We start from the raw sequence: 6,060 nt of genomic DNA, 5'->3' as shown, positions 1-6,060 counted from the left end.
CTGGATTGAACACACCAACATATAGTGAGTTGCACAAAGCATAGCTTGGGTTTTGTCTTAAATGGGAAACAACCCACATTTTGGATCACATCACCACTGCACAAGGCATCCTCCCCCTGGTGATCTGATCTGAGGGTACATTCAGAAACAATTTCCTAGAGGGAAACTGACAGCTGTGTCTCACTCTTCCCCTTCTCCATACACACAACCTGCAGTATTATTCCTATAGAAGTGCTGATTAGCAAGGCCAAACAAAGTAATTTCTTTTAAAGCAAAAGGTCTTTGCAAAGACTTCGAGTGGATTTTGCCCATTTTTGCAGGAACTACCATCTTCTGCACTTGGGATTTACATCTTTTTGTCCCCCAAAAGCCACTTCAGCCTACTTTTCCATTTTCAGAAGACAGGCATTTGTTGTTGCTAACAAAAACACCACCTTAGCACCTAACCCACCAACAAATTAAGTGCTATCAGCTCAAACATGCTCCACCGTCTTCTCTGAGTTACACACCAGTCATGGTAGGTTTTAATTTGATTAGTGATTGGACTAAAAGCAGCTAAATAAAAATTATAATGCCCAAGAGCCACTTAGACTTGTTCAGACACTTTAAATACCAAATCCCTTCAGCAATATAACATTATCTTTACAGACAAAACTGAGTTTAAAAGTACAAATCTAATTGATCTCAAGTGCATTGGAATTACTATATTTAGCCATTGGATTATGTACTGCAGAAAGCCTCATGCTATGTAAGCAACAAAACTAATTGTGCAGAGACAAAGGTATGTGTCTAACATGCTTATGGACTTGTAAAAATGCACATTTTCATTGAAGCTGGCAAAGTTACAGCTGCGAACACCAGCAGAGAATTTGGCATGGCGCTCTGTATTTTGAGTGAAGGTAAACTGACTATTTCTGGTCTCCTTCAGAAGACCTGGAGTTCAAGACCTGCCTCAAAACGACTACTTAAGGCTTTCACCATTGCAGAGCAAGAAAAAAAGTACTTTTTAAAAGACTTTCTTTTCATTAATCTCGAAGTTTATGTAGGCATTTATGACAGAAGATCCATCCTCACAACTGCTTCTCTGAGATTAACATATATATCAGCATATATGTAATAAAATTTTAAGAAGACATAAAAATAGAGAGATTAACTAGTCTGGTTGAACATCAACTCACATCTGGCTGGAAAGGGAGGTCATTTTAGTGTCTTTGGATGGATGGATGGATTCTGGATGCTTTGAACTCTGCTGTTGCGTGTGTCTCTGGAAATCCCCCTTTGAGGGAAAACCAACTAAAGTCCATTTTTTCCCCCAAACTTGACACATGCCCCAGGCCTGCATCTCACCAGAACACACCTCAGATCAAAGCAGCTGTCAAGAAACACTTGCAGACAACATGATTCAACATATCCTTCTAAAACTTAGCGTCTCAACCCATACTGCACTTCCTACTTAACAGTACCAACAGGACCAGGTCACTCCTCTTGCTGTTCTCTCATAACAGGAGGCAACATTCACTGGCTAAACAATCTACCTCTACCATCAGAGATTCCAGAAAGATGTATTAAGAGGGAAAAGCACCAGCTTACAAGCCAGAAGACAAAAACAAGTCCTATAAAAAATAATAATTCACAAAAATCCCCAGAGGGAACCTACCCAACAAGCTCCTAAAATGAGGTTGTATCCCAGTATTGATACAAAGGATTGAGCTTTGGAGGTCTCATTTCAAGATGTTTCCTGCCAGGCTGGGGAGAGCAGAAGTGGAAGTGATTTAGATCAAAAATTCCACACTGAAGCAAACTTTGGTGGCCTGAAGGGTGTTGGGTTGTTTATGTGGCCTTTTTTTTTTTTTAATGAGAAATTAAAAACACACAAACAGGGAAACAAAGTTAAGTTGAATCTAGCCCAGCTTTGCACATTTCAGCAATTCAGTCTGCTGTCTGTAGAACACAGCAGTATAAATATTGCTATCTCTGTTAAAATGAATTTTAATACATGTTGCACAGTACATATTAATATAGAAAAATACATGTTATCAGCAGTGTAATGTTGACCGTGTACTAATCCATTCCACCTGCTCAAATATTAGTGCAAATAATTATATATTTGTAATGCATCATTGCCGTTTAGTTTGAATCTCTGCCTCCAGAATAAATGTTTCTTCTCTGAAGTTGTTTGCTATTATGAGTAAAATGATATATATTCATACTCAAATTGACTTTGGGTGGATAAGTAAAATGAGCAACCTTCAAAAACCCACTTGTCTAAGACTTAGCAAGTTATTTTAATGAATTGTTTACAGCAAACAGAACGTTATAAAAATGTTCCCAATAAGTTCACTTAGCTGGCTTTACTACAAACACCCAAATACCACATGTCAGAACAGCAGAGTTCCAAATGACTGTCTTCACCTCAGCTGATGCTGCCAGCAGAACTGTAACCTGTGTCTTTCAACACAAGTTATTTACCTTGCTTTGGTTCTGCTGCTGCACGGTTTATCTTTCTATGAATCAATCTGGGACATCTCAGCGCAGTTCTGCCTCTCTTTTCAAACAGAGGTGGCCTTGAGGAGGCTGGACCCTTGGTAGAATGCCAGCTGCCATCCCCACCATGCTGATGATCAAACTGGAAAAGCAGGCATTCAAGATGGGAAAGAACAGACTGCAAGTGCTTGTTTGTGACATGATGCAAATATGTATCAGGTGCCTCGGCTAGAAATGAAGTTGGGATAGGGCCAAGACTGACAAAGGCAACCCTGATAACAAATGAGGTGAATAAATTCCAATGGAAAAAGGTGGTACAAACAGTCAACAAAGAAGAGGGCAGAAGAAACAGCCCCAACTGCCAACAGCCCGACAGCAGGACAAGGGGAAATGGTTTTAAGCTGAGGGAAGGGAGATTTAGGTTGGACGTCAGGGGGAAATTCTTTACAGAGAGAGTGGTGAGGTGCTGGAACAGCTGCCCAGAGAGGTTGTGGATGCCCCATCCCTGGAGGTGTTCAAGGCCAGATTGGATGGGGCCCTGGGCAGCCTGGTCTAGCATTAGGAGGGATGGTTGGTGGCCCTGCGTGTGGCAGGGGGGTTGGAGATTCATGATCCTTGAGGTCCCTTCCAACCCTGGCAATTCTGTGATTCTGTTAACTTATAGAACCCCATTACGCACCCAAAACGAAGGAACCAAAGGGAGAAGCATCTTTTAGTCCATTCTCCCTTCTATTCCTGCTAAATCCAGGTTGGAGAAATACAAAGCACAGGACAACAGGTTTCAGCAATAGCCACTGCTGCCATTACCCCTATTGGCCTGAAAGCACCAGGATCCCCAAGTACCATTTGTTTATTTCACGCTCTGGCATCTTTATGAGACCATTTTGGTTTTCAGTAAAATGCCAACTTTCAAAGAACATCACGTACTACAAAATCAACTGAAGAATCCAGTGCTTGCAGCTAGGCATCTCATGAGAACTACACAGGCCATTCTCTAAAACGATATTATAGAGGGGAACAATTCTGACTCTGCAAGGACAACAATCCATAGCTCAAAGCTCTTGGATCAGCCTATGAAGAACAAACAAAAACCTCTTCTGTAGCACAGTGGTGACACAAAGGCCTCACATCATGCTGAAGCTTTGCAACAGGGTAGGGCAAGGGCAGGCACAGAGCAGATGTGCTGACCCTTCCCTTGCAGCAGGGGTAACTTTCTCAGCAATGTCACAGGCAAGCTTTAGCACAGCAAGTATACTGCCACAACTTACCACTTGGATAACTTTAAGAAGAAATTTTTTATTCAAAGGGCAGTGAAGCCCTGGTACTGTGAACCAGAGAGCTGTGGGTGCCCCATCCCTGGAGGTGCTCAAAGCCATGGATGGGGTCTTGCACAGCCTGAGCTGGTGGGGAGCAACCAGCCCACAGGGGTTGGAAATAGATGATTTTTAACATCCCAACCCAAACCATCCTATGATTCTGTGAATTTTGTCATAGGGGAGAGTAGATCAAACAACAAACCTGCAGAGATGAAGGAATATGGGGAAGGTAGCAAGATAAAGGGAAAGGGAACCAAACTCCTCCACCTACCAGGCAACATGTAGCTGAAGAACCATTAGGCAGTATGCAGAGGACACTTAGAAGCCATGATGCAATGTTAATGGCTTGCTCTCTGTTAGTGTTGTAACAGCAGGGAAGGGACACAGTGCAGTCCTGAGAGGTCTGGAAAGGAAAATAGGACACAGAAGTAAAGCTAATAGAATACAAGTAGAAACCAGGGCTTCCACACAGACTAAAGGCTGTATTGACTCAGGATAAGCAGTGCCCCATACAAGTGAAAAGAAGACAGGCAAACACAGCTGCTTCTCGACTCACAGATAAGCAGAAGACACAGAAATCTCCTGCCACCAAAGAAATAAGGAAAGAGGAGAAAAAAAGAACAGACAAGCACTAAGCAGTGAACATGGCCAGACAGGAGGCAATGTCTTTCCCTCCTCTCCCTTGAACAGGTGTAAAAACAACTGTGGAAGAGAAAACAAACAACGTGCCAGCCTGTCCATTTGATGTCCACGGAGGAAATACTGCAGTGTTGGTAGCAAGACACGAATCTACCCATTTACAAAAGGCAGAAGTGTGAGAGACATTGCCTTGATGCCAGCACGGAGCTGAACAAGAGGATAGGAAAGGTGCTCTTACCTTTCAGGTGTCCTTGAGAAGAGAAGCTCTTGGCATGAAGCATGGCCTTGTCCTCCCTGCTGCTGTTGAGATGGAACAAAGAGCTGCTACCTGTATCTAAAATGAGACAAGTAATCACTGTTATGTTTCATAGAGACACAATTACCACCTTGGCCTGGGCTGGTTTCCCTGCCCATGACTGGTAGAACTCAAGCACTAATCCAAATCGGCATAGTTACACAATAAAAACTTAATCCACTCCTTTTTGGGATTTGTTATGACATCTACAATTGAATAAATTTGGAACTGAGGGTTTCTGAAGAACAGGCCTACATATTCCAGGACCCATACTGGGATGCAACAGGTCTCCCTCCACCTTTTCAAAGCACTTTAGAAGAGGCAGAGTTTTTATCATGTCTTTACCTTATTTCCTACAAACCCAACTCAAGTTCTCTTACTGATTGTGCCTGAGGCAAACTAACCTTCTCCCCATTGGTACCATGCAGTTCTCCAGTCAGTTACTCACCATTATCCACATCACTGCAGTCTTGAAAGAACAAAACCAGGCTCAGCTCCAGCAATCCTCTCTTCCTTCCTCCTAACTGTGCAGTGCTGAGGCATTTCTGCTCCTCGCAGCAGAAGCAGGCACAGCTCACACTGCAGCATTACCACCTCTCCTTCAGAGTAGGTTTACAATAAAGCATGGAAAGCCTCTTCCCATTGAACCCAGCAGTTTCGAGATGAGCGAGCAGCTCCAAGGCCAAGTATTTCAGCCAGCCCCTCCTCTAGAGGCTCACTTCATTTCAGGATGGGGATGCAGCTGTAAAAAGATTCTAATTCCAATCCTGCTTATTCTCCTGGGTCGATGTGCATGCCAGGTTTCTATTAATCACATTTTAACATGTGATGTGCTACAAAACTGCTTGTTCCCCATATCCTTTTAATTCACGTCTCCGTTTCTTACCCTCACCTAAAAACCTGGACCTTCTGTTTTTCCAAGCGCTTCCATTTCCCAATTTTATTTTTATTCACATTGAAAAGCCTTCTTACAGAGCACCAATTCCTGTGCTTTGCACATACGTGAGACAATAACAAATCACGTTACCAAATTATAGGACTTCTAAAAACACAGCTTATTTTCCAGCCCACAACAGTTCACTGCAAAGCCATTTTCACCAATTGTAGACAACATAATTACACACACACACACGCTCTCCTCTCAGGCATCCATTTGGCTGCCAGCCTGTTAAATGCCAATGTTCTGGGAGCAAGCATTAGAAAGGCAACACTTTACTTCATTACACGAACATTATAATGCATATTTGTATTTTGGATAGTACTCGATGGTATTCAGAAGCCGTTGGAAATATTTTCTCAAATTATATGCTATAATAGCTCTAAACT

Source organism: Phasianus colchicus, chromosome 5 (assembly GCF_987193195.1).
Source record: "Phasianus colchicus chromosome 5, bPhaCol1.hap1.1, whole genome shotgun sequence".
Taxonomy (NCBI): Eukaryota; Metazoa; Chordata; class Aves; order Galliformes; family Phasianidae; genus Phasianus; species Phasianus colchicus.
The sequence above is the reverse complement of the archived record's forward strand: the minus strand, read 5'-3'. Positions refer to the sequence as shown.